Here is a 14,152-nt window from a genome sequence, read left to right on the forward strand (position 1 = left end):
GGAACTTCAAAAATGAGGACATCTAAATGACCACTGAGCACTGAAAAGACATACTTCTTCCTTGATAATCAAAGAAATGAAGATTACAACCACAATGACAATCCACTATGCATCCACCAATATGACTAAAACTAAAAAGTCTGGCGGTGCCAAGTGCATATGAAATATAAAGTAAGTCAACTCTCATACATTGCTGAACAGGGATATAAATTACTATAGCACTTTGTAAAAGTCTTTAGCAGTATTTACTAAAGTTGAAACATACACATATTCTTTGATCCATATATTTTAGTCCTAACTCTATCCAACAAAAATACATATGAATGAACAGTTGTAGTAGCACCAAACAGGATATACTTCAAATGCTTATAAAATGTAATTGGGAGAAAATGTTGTATATTACAGGGTATGGTGTACAGCAATGAAAATGAATAAATTCTAGTTTAACGTAACAATATGGGTAAGTATTATTAGCATAATAATGAACAAAAGATGCCAGACATGGAGGAAGAGAAGCAGGAAGATGGTGGAGTAGGAGGATCCTAAGCTCCACTTACTCCATGGACACTGAGATAACACCTGCATCTGTGCAAGTAACTCTGAAAACAACATTAAGACTCACAAAATAGACCTTCTACAGTTAATCCTAAAGAGGAGGCCACATCATTAAGGCTGGGAGAGGCAGAGATGGGCTGGGAACCAAATCCCTGGTGGGACCAGCCCAGGTAACAAGGACACTACAAGCAAGGAGAAGCAAAAGACTCAGACCTCACACCAGACACCTCTGCCACAGGAGACCTACACTGAGAAAATGAATCCTTATTAACATCTGGCTGTGAAAAACAGCAGGACTGAACTTCAGAAGCTTTGAAAATTAGCAGAGCTTGGGGTGCCTGGGTGGCTCAATTAGCTTAGCATCTGATTCTTGATTTTAGCTCAGGTCAAGATCCCAGTGTCATGGGATTGAGCCCCATGTCAGGCTCCTCACTGAGCATGGAGCCTGTTTAAGATTCCCTCTCTCTCTCCCTCTGCACCTCACCCCAAATCATTCTCTCTCTCTCTCATAAATTAAATAAATAAATAAATAAATAAATAAATAAATAAATAAAATTAGCAGAGCTAAATTGTGGGAGAGCTGGAGGGTGAATGGAAATTGCATTATATATCCTTAAAGGGTCAACATAATAAATACCTCAAAGCCCAAGACATAGCCAGAAGCAGCAGTTTGTAAAGTGTCTGGGATAAAGTGAAGATTTACTGACTAATCTCTGAATGTGTGCTGCAGAACAAGGACCTTCCGGAAATTTCTCTAGAGACAATAGTGTTGTGGGTGCCATTTCTCTCCCCTCCCCAGCCTAGATTACCAGACGCTTGCAAGGAGCAGTTCTGCCCTGCCACAGTGCTCCCTCACTGCAGACCTGCCCAACATGCTTGCATTGGCAGGCATCCCTCAAAAGGGCTCCTGCCCCACCACACCCTGCAGGTAGCCCTAGCAGGGACAAGCACAATTCCAAAGTGACTCCTGCCCTGGGGAGGGAGAGTTAACTTCACACACCAGTGCACCCATAGTTCCAGCAGCCTGGCCTCTTAGCTGGTGGCACAGGGAGCAACCACTGCCCTTAGTGCCCAGCATCTGTGGCAGAGACTAATTGTGGACAGCTACTCTGACTACTGGCCCCACTCACCAAGGAGAGTGGCCCCTCCAATGAGAGTGGCCCCTCTCATTTGGCCATGCATGAAACAAGCCCTACTCTTTGGTGTTCCAGCAACTGTGGCAGACAGGCTAATTATACAAGCTAGGCTGACTGCTGGTTATATCTACCAACTAGAGTCTCACTTTGTGATCTCATAGAAATCTTGCAATAAAACTTGTCTAATGTACCCATAGCAGGCAAAGCAGATCATTGCAGCAGGCTGGGCTGAAGGCAATTATGGCTCAGCCACAACAGCAGGGTGCATGCAGCCCACACAGTGGGCACTCCCTGAGCACCTCATTCTGGTGACCAAGGTAGATTGCACTACAGGGCACTGTGGGACCTCTTTTACACAAGACCACTATTCTCAAGAACAGGAGGCACATCTGATCTACCTAATACACAGAAACACACAGAGGGAATTAGATAAAACTGTAAGACAAAGGAATATGTCACACATCAAAGAACAAGACAAAATCATAGTAAAAAAACTAAATGACATGAGGAAAACCAAAATATCCTGATTAAGAATTTAAAGTAATTATTATTAAGATCTCACTGGGTGTGACAAAAGAGTGGATAAACTCAATGAAAACTTCAACAAAGAGATAAAAAATACAGAAAAGATCCAGTCAGAAGTGAAGAATTTAATAAATAAAAAAGATACTAGAGGGAATCAATAGCAGATTAGAGGATAGAGAAGAACAGATCAGCAATCTGGAAGACAGGGTAATGGAAAGTAAGTTGAACAGCAAAAAGAAAAAAGAATAATGAAAAATGAGGGTAGGTTAAGGGAACTCAGCAACATTACCAAACACAGTAACATTTGCATTATACACATCCTAGAAGAAGAGAAAGAGAAGGGGGCAGAAAATTTATCTGAGGAGGTAATAGTTGAAAAACTCCCTAATCTGGGTAAAAATAACACAGATATTTATATCAAGGAGGCACAGAGAGCCCCTAAGAAGTAGAACCTAGTGTTCACACTGAAACACATTATAATTAAAATGGCAAAAAGTAATGATGAAGCAATGATTTTAACAGCAACAAGAGAAAAAGTTACATATAAGTGAAACCCCATGAGTCTATCAGCTGATTTTTCAACAGAAATTTGCATGCCACAAGAATGCAGTATGATATGTTCAAAGTGCTGAAAGGAAAAACCTAAAACCAAGAATGATCTACCTGGCAAATTTGTCATTTAGATGAGAAAGAGAGATGAAGAATTTCCCAGGCATAAAATTTAAAGGGGCTCATCACCACTAAACCAGTCATACAAGAAATGTTAAAGGGAATTCCTTAAGGGGAAAGAAAAGGTAAGAAATTATGAAAACTATGAAGAAAATTGCAAATGGTAAAAAAATCTCACAGGTAAAAAATATATATATATTAAAGGTAGATTAATCAATTATAAAGTCAATAAGGAGGTTAAAACCAAAAGTAGTAAACTCCGTTTTATCTACAAAAATTAGTTAAGGGATACACAAAATAAAAAGATGTAATATATGCAATCATATGTGTAAAATGTGATTTAGTGCTTTTGGAATGTATTCAAACTTAAGCAGTCATCAGCTTAATATAGACTCCTATAAACATAAATGCTATATATAAACTCCATGATAATCTCAAATCAAAAACCTATAGAAGTTATACTAAGTATAAATTATACAAGTTATACAAGTATACAAGTAATACTTTTCTTTCTGTAAAGAAAGCTATCAAAACACAAGGGAATAGAACAAAAGAAGGAGAAAGGAACAGGGATGAACTAAAACTAAAAACCAAAAACAACCAGAAAGAAATTAACAAGGTGGCACTAAGTACATGCCTATGAAGGATTACTTTCAATGTAATGGACTAACTGCTCCAAGAAAAGACATTGGGTGACTGCATGAATGAAACAAAACAAAAACAAGACCCATCTATATGCTGCCTATAAAAGACTCACTTCAGACCTAAAGACACATATAGACAGTGAAAGTTCAGAAAAACATATAGCATGAAAATCAGGGAAAGAAGATTTGGGGTGGTAACACTTATATCAGATAAGACAGAGTTTAAAACAAAGTCTTTATTAAGAGTCAATGAAGGGCACTACATAATGATAAAGAAATCCATCCAACAAGAGGATATAACGATTATAAATAACTGTGCAACCAACATTGAAGGACCTAAATACATAAAACAAATATTAACAGACATAAAGGGAGAAATTGACTGTAACACAGTAATAGTAGAGGACTTTAAACACATTACTTAACATCTATGGATAGATCATCCAGACAGAAAATTAATAAATGGCTTTGAGCAACACCTTAGACTAGATGGACCTAAGAGTTACATACAGAACATTCCATCCCTAACCAACAGAATGCACATTCTTTTTAAATGCACATGAAACATTCTCCAGGATAAATCACATGTTGGTCCACAAAACAAGTCTCAATAAATTTAAGAATATTGAAATCACATCGAGCATTTTTCCAACCATACAAGATGCAGTTAGAAAACAACCACAAGAAAAAAAATCTGGAAAACACAAAAATATGGAGGACAGGCTTCTAGGCTGACATGGTGGAGAAGTAGGGGGAAGCCATACTTCCCATGTCTCTCAAACAAAGAAGCCACAAGACTTTGAACACCAGAGCCTGGGAGGGAAAGAGACTAAAACTACTAGGAAGAAAATGGGAAAGCTGGAAAAAAATAGGTGGGTAACTGTGAACTGGGGGAGAAAAAAAGGAAATGTGGGAATGGAGAGGAGGGACCCTCCATGTGCCATGTGCTGTGGCACAGCGAGTACGACTCAAACTGAGTCCACCGGGTCTGGCACTATGGAAAAGAGACTAGGGGATCACTATTCCCTCCCCACCCCCCACCACACCACCACCAAGGCGGGGCCTCAGGGATCACTCCCAGATGAGTGGAAGTGGGCCAAACCACTCCCAAACCAGATTACCCCAAACCACACCCCCTTGAACTGGGTAACTAGGTATACACCAGAGCTGCACAGACCCTGTGGACAGCTACCTCCTACAAGCGATGCATCATTGCCTGGATTAACTCTAGGTCAATTCTGGATATATAGATATATTCTCCCCACACACCCCCATTTCTCCTCCTTATCTCTTCCTTTCCTTGGCTCGTCACTTTGGTTATTGGTCTGACTAAATGGACATATTTAATCCATTGTCTTGATACATATTTTACACCTCCTTCTTTACACTCCTTTCTCTCTCTGGAATAATCAAGCTATATAGTTTCTCTGTCTGGGTAACATTATCTTTGTTTCATTTTCCCTGCCTCCTTCTTTATTTTCCTTTATCTCTCTCTGGATTAAACCTTATAGTCTCTCTGACTAATCAATGTTTATTTTTTCTTCCCCACCACCCTCTGCTCCTGTCATTTCTCTCTTTGTATGTGCTTTTCCATCAGGACCACCTCTACCCTCTTCTTTACTTGTAGTTGGTGTTTTTTGCTTTTTTGTTTTTAGTCTTCAGTTTTTTGTTTTTGTGTATTTGTGTGTTTGCGTATTTTTGTCTGGTTTGTCTATCTGTTTTCCTTTACAGGGCTATGCCAAGGAACAAATCAAAGCACACCTGGTGGAGAATCCAAAATATTACTATGAGTAGGGTAATAAATAAAATAACCAAAGTCACAACAGAGAACAAGTAACAATCCCCCAAAAAATACCTGTGGAAGTACAGGCCCTGGACAGTGTATGACCCTCCTTTAATATAGCAGTGCTTGCAGGTACAGAGCACACAACAAGCTTTTAAATTGCATAAAGGACAGAAAACTAGCCAAAATGACAAAACAGAAGAATTCTCCTCAAAAGATTCTCCAGGAAGGGGCGACAGCTAACGAATTGATCAAAACTGATTTAAGCAATATAATGGGACAAGAATTTAGAATAATAGTTATAATATTAATCGCTGGGCTTGAAAAAGCATAGAGGACAGCAGAGAATCTTCAATTGCTACAGAGATCAAGGGACTAAAAAATAGTCATGATGAATTAAAAAATTCTATAAATGCTTCAAAACTGATTTAAGCAATATAATGGGACAAGAATTTAGAATAATAGTTATAATATTAATCGCTGGGCTTGAAAAAGCATAGAGGACAGCAGAGAATCTTCAATTGCTACAGAGAACAAGGGACTAAAAAATAGTCATGATGAATTAAAAAATTCTATAAATGAGGTGCAAAATAAAATGGAGGCAGCCACAGCATGGATTGAAGAGGCAGAGGGGACAATAGGTGAATTAGAAGATAAAATTATGGAAAAAGAGGAAGCTGAGAAAAAGTAAAAAATCTAGGAGTCCAAGGGGAGAATTAGAGAACTAAGTGATGCAATCAAACGGAATAATATCTATATCATAGGAATTCCAGATGATGAAGAAGAAGAGACAGAAAGGGGTTGAAGGTTTATTTGAACAAATCATAGCTGAGAACTTTTCTGATCTGGGGAAGGAAACAGGCATTGAAATCCAAGAGGCACAGAGAACTCCCTTCAGATGTAACTTGAATCCATCTTCTGCATGACATATACTGAAACTGGCAAAATACAAAGATAAAGAGAGAATTCTGAAAGCAGCTAGGGATAAATGGGCCTTAAGATACAAAGGTAGACACATAAGGGTATACTGTAGCAGACCTATCTACTGAAACTTGGCAGGCCAGAAAGGAATGGCAAGAAATCTTCAATGTGATGAACAGAAAAAATATGCAGCTGAGAATCCTTTACCCAGCAACTCTGTCATTCAGAATAGAAGGAGAGATAAAGTTTTTCCCAAACAAACAAAAACTGAAGGAATTCATCACGACTAAACCAGCCCTAGATCCTAAGGGGGATCCTGTGAGACAAAGTACCAGAGGCATCACTACAAGCATGAAACCAACACACATCACAATGACTCTAAACCCATATCTTTCTATAATAACACTGAATGTAAATGGACTAAATGCTCCAACCAAAAGGCATAGGGTATCAGAACGGATAAAAAAACAAGACCATCTATTTTCTGTCTACAAGAGACTCATTTTAGACCTGAGGACATCTTCAGATTGAAAGTGAGGGGATAGAGAGCTATCTATCATGCTACTGGAAATCAAGAGAAAGCTGGAGTAGCATACTTATATCAGACAAACTAGACTTTAAATTAAAGGTTGTAACAAGAGATGAAGAAGGGCATTATATAATAATTACAGGGTCTATCCATCAGGAAGAGTTAACAATTATAAATGTCTATGCACCAAATTTGGCAGCCCCCAAATATATAAAACAATTAATCACAAACAAAAGCAACCTTATTGATAAGAATGTAGTAATTGCAGGGGACTTTAATACCCCACTTACAACAATGGATAGATCATCCAGACACAGGATCAATAAAGAAACAAGGGCCCTGAATGATACATTGGATCAGATGGACTTGACAGATATATTTAGAACTCTGCATCCCAAAGCAACAGAATATACTTTCTTCTCGAGTGCACATGGAACATTCTCCAAGATAGAGCACATACTGGGACACAAAACAGCCCTTCATAAGAATAAAAGAATTGAGATCATCCCATGCACACTTTCAGACCACAATGCTATGAAGCTTGAAATCAACCACAGGAAAAAGTCTGCAAAACCTCCAAAAGCATGGAGGTTAAAGAACACCCTACTAAAGAATGAATGGGTCAACCAGGCAATTAGAGAAGAAATTTAAAAATATGTGGAAACAACTGAAAATGAAAATACAACAATCCAAACGCTTTGGGATGCAGCAAAGGTAGTCCTGAGAGGAAAATACATTGCAATCCAGGCCTATCTCAAGAAACAAGAAAAATCCCAAATACAAAATCTAACAGCACACCTAAAGGAACTAGAAGCAGAACAGCAAAGACACCCAAACCCAGCAGAAGAAGAGAAATAAAGAGCAGAGCAGAAATACACAATATAGAATCTAAAAGAACTGTAGAGCAGGTCAATGAAACCAAGAGTTGGTTTTTTGAAATAAATAAACGAAATTGATAAACCTCTAGCCAGGCTTCTCAAAAAGAAAAGGGAGATGACCCAAATAGATAAAATCATGAATGAAAATGGAATTATTACAACCAATCCCTCAGAAATACAAACAATTATCAGGGAATAGTATGAAAAACTGTATGCCAACAACTGGACAACCTGGAAGAAATGGAAAAATTCCTAAACAACCACACACTCACAAAACTCAAACAGGAAGAAATAGAATATTTGAACAGACCCATAACCAGCAAAGAAATTGAACCATTTATCAAAAATCTCCCAACAAAGAAGAGTCCAGGATCAGATGGCTTTCCAGGTGAATTCTACCAGACATTTAAAGCAGAGATAATACCTATCCTTGTCAAGCTATTCCAAAGAATAGAAAGAAAAGGAAAATTCCAGACTCATTTTATAAAGCCAGCATTACTGTGAATCCCAAACCAGAGAGAGACCCCTCAAAAAAAGAACTACAGGCCAATATCCCTGATGAATATGGATGCAAAAATTCTCAATAAGATACTAGCAAATCGAATTCAACAGCATATAAAAAGAATTATTCACCATGATCAAGTGGGATTCATTCCTGGCCTGCAGGGCTGGTTCAACATTTGCAAATCAATCAATGTGATACATCACATTAATAAAAGAAAAGAAAAGAACCATATGATCCTGTCAATCGATGCAGAAAAAGCATTTGACAAAATTCAGCATTCTTTCTTAATAAAAACCCTCGAGAAAGTCGGGATAGAAGGAACATACTTAAACATTATAAAAGCCATTTATCAAAAGCCCACAGCTAATATCATCCTCAGTGGGGAAAAACTGAGAGCTTTCACCCTGAGATCAGGAACATGACAAGGATGTCCACTCTCACCGCTGTTGTTTAACATAGTGTTGGAAATGCTAGCATCAGCAATAAGACAACAAAAGGAAATCGAAAGCATCAAAATTGGCAAAGATGAAGTCAAGCTTTCGCTTTTTGTAGATAACATGATACTATACATGGAAAATCTGATAGACTCCACCAAAAGTCTGCTAGAACTGATACATGAATTCAGCAAAGTTGCAGGATACAAAATCAATGTACAGAAATCAGTTGCATTCTTATACACTAACAATGAAGCAACAGAAAGACAAATAAAGAAACTGATCCCATTCACAATTGCACCAAGAATCATAAAATACCTAGGAATAAACCTAACCAAAGATGTAAAAGATCTGTATGCTGAAAACTACTGAAAATTTATGAAGGAAATTGAAGAAGATACAAATAAATGGAAAAAAATTTTGTGCTCATGGATTGGAAGAATAAATATTGTTAAAATGTCAATACTACCCAAAGCTATCTACACATTCAATGCAATCCCAATCAAAATTGCACCAGCATCCTTCTTGAAGCTAGAACAAGCAATACTAAAATTTGTATGGAACCACAAAAGACCCCAAATAGCCAAAGTAATATTGAAAAGGAAGACCAAAGGGGGAGGCAACACAATCCCAGACTTTACCCTCTACTGCAAAGCTGTCATCATCAAGACAGCATGGTATTGGCTCAAAAACAGACACATAAACTGATGGAATAGAATAGACTCAAGAATTAGACCCACAAATGTATGGCCAACTAATCTTTGACAAACCAGGATAGAATATCCAATGGAAAAAAGACAGTCTCTTTAATAAATGGTGCTGGGAGAAATGGACAGCAACATGCAGAAGGATGAAACTAGACCACTTTCTTACACCATTCACAAAAACAAACTCAAAATGGATAAAGGACCTGAATGTGATACAGGAAACCATCAAAACCTTAGGGGAGAAAGCAGGAAAAAACCTCTCTGACCTCAGCTGCAGCAATCTCTTACTTGACACATCTCCAAAGACAAGGGAATTAAAAGCAAAAATGAACTATTCGGACCTCATGAAGATAAAAAGCTTCTGCACTGCAAAGGAAACAATCAACAACACTAAAAGGCAACCGACAGAATGGGAAAAGATATTTGCAAATGACATTGGGTAAAGGGCTAGTATCCAAAATCTATAAAGAACTCACCAAACTCCACACCCAAAAAACAAATAATCCAGTGAGGAAATGGGCAGAAGACATGAGTAGACACTTCTCTAAAGAAGACATCCAGATGGCCAATAGGCACATGAAAAGATATTCAACATCACTCCTCATCAGGGAAATACAAATGAAAACTAAACTCAGATACGACCTCACACTGGTCAGAGTGGCTAAAATGAACAAATCCGGAGAGTATAGATGCTGGAGAGGATGTGGAGAAATGGGAACCCTCTTGCACTGTTGGTGGGAATGCAAACTGGTGCAGCCGTTCTGGAAAGCAGTGTGGAGGTTTTTCAAAAAATTAAAAATAGATCTGATCTACCCTATGACCCAGAAATAGCACTGCTAGGAATTTACCCAAGGGATACAGTTGTGCTGATGCATAGGGGCACTTGTATCCCAATGTTTATAGCAGCACTGTCAACAATATCCAAATTATGCAAAGAGCTTAAATGTCCGTCAACTGAAGAACGGATAAAGAAGATGTGTTTTATGTATACAATGGAATACTACTTGGCAATGAGAAAGAATGAAACCTGGCCATTTGTAGCAACGTGGATAGAAGTGGAGAGTGTTATGCTAAGTAAAATAAGTCAGGCAGAGAAAGACAGATACTATATATTTTACCCATATGTGGATCCTAAGAAACTCAACAGAAGAACAGGGAGGAGGGGGAGGGGGAAAAAGTTATAGGGAGGGAAGGGAGCAAACCATAAGAGACTCTTAAATACTGGGAGCAAACTGAGGCTTGATGGAGAAGTGGGAGGAAGGGGAAAGTGGGTGATGGGCATTAAAGAGGACACATTTGGGATTTGCATTGGGTGTTTTTTGGAAACCAATTTGACAATACATTTCATATAAAAAATATGGAGGACAATCAACATGCTACTAAACAATGAGTAGGTTAACCAAGATATTAGAGAGGGAGTAAAAAAAAATACGTGGAGACAAATGAAAATGAGGTCATAATGGTACAAAATTTGGGATACAGAAAGATAAATTCAAACTGAGTAATTTTTATTCATATAGGCCTTTCTCATAAAACAAGAAAATTTTCAAATAAACCACCACCTAACCTTATATCAAAGAATCAAGAAAGGAAAACCAGAGCCCTAAGCCAATAGAAGGAAGGAAAGAAAAAGGACTAGAGTAGAAATAAAGGAAATAAAGACTATAAAAATAATAGGAAATATGATGATACCAAGAACTAATTCTTTGAAGATAGAAAAAAAATTATCAATCTTTAGCAAGATTCATCAAGAAAATAAGAGATCGTAAGTTAAAATCAGTACTATAAAGGATTGTAAGAGATTATGATAAACTATACGCAAACAAAGTAAACAACCAAGTAGTGGATAAATTCCTAGAAATACACAGTTTTCCAAAACTGAGTCACCAAGTAATAAAAATTTTAACAGACCAATAGTAGTAACAAAATTGAATTGGTAATCCAAAAACTCTTGGCAAACAGAAGACGAGGACCAGATCGCTTCAAAGGGGAATATTACTAACCATTTAACCAAGAATTAATGCCTATTATTTTCAATATATTCCAAAGAGAAGTGGAAGAACAACTTCTAAATTCACTCTACAAGGCCAGCATTACCCTAATATTCAAACCAGACAATGACACTGAAAGCAAAGACCACTATCTTTGATGAACATAGATGCAAAAATCCTCAACAAAATATTAGCGAACGAAATTAACAATACATTAAAAAAAATCATTCACCACAATTAAATAGGATTTATTCTAGAAATGTAAGTGTGGTTCAATTTTGCAAATCAATTATTAAGTGAAATTAAGTAAAGTAAGTAAAATTATTAAGTGAAATATAACGTTAATAAGAGAAAGGACAGGGGCGCCTGGTTAAGTGTCTGACTCTTGATTTCAACTGACAGTATGGAGCTTTCTTGGGGTTCTCTTTTTCAATCTCTCTCTCTCTTTCTCTCTCTCTCTCTGCCCCTCCCCTACTTGCTCACATGTACATTCTCTCTTTCTCAAAATAAATAAATAAACTTTAAAAAAGTTTCTTTCATAAAAAAATAAAAGAAAGGAAACAAATCACATGATCCTCTCACAAGGCACAGAAAAACTTTTTGACAAAATACAACATACACTTATGATAAAATCTCTCAACAAAGTGAGTTTTCAGGGAACACACCTCAACATAATAAGGGCCATATATGAAAAACCTAGGGTAAACATCATGTTCATTGGTGAAATACTGAGAACTTTTCCTCTAAGTTCAGGAACAAGATAAGGATTTTTACCACTTGTATTCAACATAGTATTAAAAGTCCTACCTGCAATGATAAGAAAAAGAAACAAAAGACATCTAATTGGTAACGAAGAAGAAGTAAGACATGATACTGTATATAGTATGTATAGTATGTATATAGTATGTATGTATATAGTATGTATAGTAGTATGTATAGTATAGTGTGTATAGTATGTATATAGTATGTATAGTATGTATATAGTATACTGCAGATGACATGATACTGTATATAGAAAACTCAAAACACCAAAAATCTATTGTATCTGACTACTGAATTTAGTAATGTTGCAGGTACAAAATTATAATAATGAAGTCTGGTGCACTTCTGACACTAATGACAAAGTAGCAGAAACAGAAATTAAGAAATCAATTCCATATGCAATTGTAGAAAAAATAAAAAAAACCTAGGAATAAATTTAACCAAGGAGGTGAAAGATCTATATACTTTGAAAGCTGTAAGACACTGATAAAAGAAATTGAAGGCAACACAAACAAACAGAAATATATTCAATGCTCAAAGAATGAAGAATATTATTAAAATTTCCACATTACCCAAATCTACAGTTTCACTGAAATCCCTACCAAAACACCAACAAAGCTGGAGTTAGCACATTCCCAGATTTCAAGATATTCTATAAAGCTATAGAAATGAAAATAGTTTGTTACTGGCACAAAGATATACACAGAGATCAATGGAACAGGATAGTCTAGAAATAAACACACATCTATATGATAAATTAATCTATGATGAAGGAGGCAAGAATATACAATGGGGAAAAGACAGAATCTCCAATAAATGGAGCTGGGAATATTAGACAAATACATGCAAAAGAATGAATCTGGATTATTTTCTTACACTATACACAAAAATAAGCTCAAAATGGATTAAAGACCTAAATATAAGACCTGAAACCATAAAATTCTTAAAAGAAAACATAGATGGTAATCTCTTTGACATAAACCTTAGCAACATTTTTCTAGATTATGTCTTTTAAACCAAAGGGGAAAAAAGTGAAAATAAACTACTGCGACTAAACCTAAATAAAAAGCTTCTGCACAGAAAAGGAAACATCAACAAAATGAAAAGGCAACCTACCATGTTGGAGAAGATATTTGCTAATGAAATGTCCAATAAAGGGTTAATATCAAAAGTAAATAAAGAACATATACAACTCAAAAAAAACAAACAGAAAATTCTATTAAAAGTAGGTAGAGGAGCTGAACAGACATTTTCCCAAAGGAACCATTGCAGGTGGTCCACAGGCACATGAAAAGATGCTTAACGTCACCAATCATCAGGGAAATGCAAATAAAAACCACAATGACACATCACCTTACATCTATCAGAATGGCTGGTATCAAAAAGATAAGAAATAGTATGTGTTGGTGAGGATGTGGAGAAAAAGGAAACTTCATGCATTGTTGGTGGGAATATCATCTGGTATAGTCACTGTGGAAAACAGTATAGAGGTTTCTCAAAAAATTAAATATAGAAATGTAATATGATCCAGTAATTCCAATACTGGGTATTTACCCACAGAAAAAGGAAATACTAATTCAAGTATATATATGCATTCCTATGTGTATTGCAGTGTTATTTACAATAACCAAGATAAGGAAACCACCTGAGTTTCCATCAGCAGATGAATGTGTAAAGAAGTGGCATGTCTGTCTGTCTGTCTGTCTGTCTATCTATCTATCTATCTACTCAGCCATAAAAGAGAATGAGATCTTCCTATTTGTGACACCAGGGATGGACATAGAGCATATTATGCTAAGTGAAGTAAGTAAGAAAGAGACAAATACTTTATGATTTCATTTATATGTGAAACCTAAAAATACAAAGAAACAAAAACAGACTCCTAAATACAGAGAACAATCTAGTGGTTGTCGAAGAGGGGAAGGGTAGGGGGATAGGCGAAACAGAGAAAGGGATTAAAAGGTACAAACTTCTAGTTATAAAATAAATAATGGTGATAAAAGTACAATATAGGGGATATAGTCAGTATTATTCTGATAATTGTGTACGGTGACTAAGAGTGGTGGGCATGGAGTACCATATAGAATTGTCGGATCAGTGTGTTATACACCTG

Source organism: Panthera onca, chromosome D1 (genome assembly GCF_046562875.1).
Source record: "Panthera onca isolate mPanOnc1 chromosome D1, mPanOnc1 haplotype 2, whole genome shotgun sequence".
NCBI classification, from domain to species: Eukaryota; Metazoa; Chordata; class Mammalia; order Carnivora; family Felidae; genus Panthera; species Panthera onca.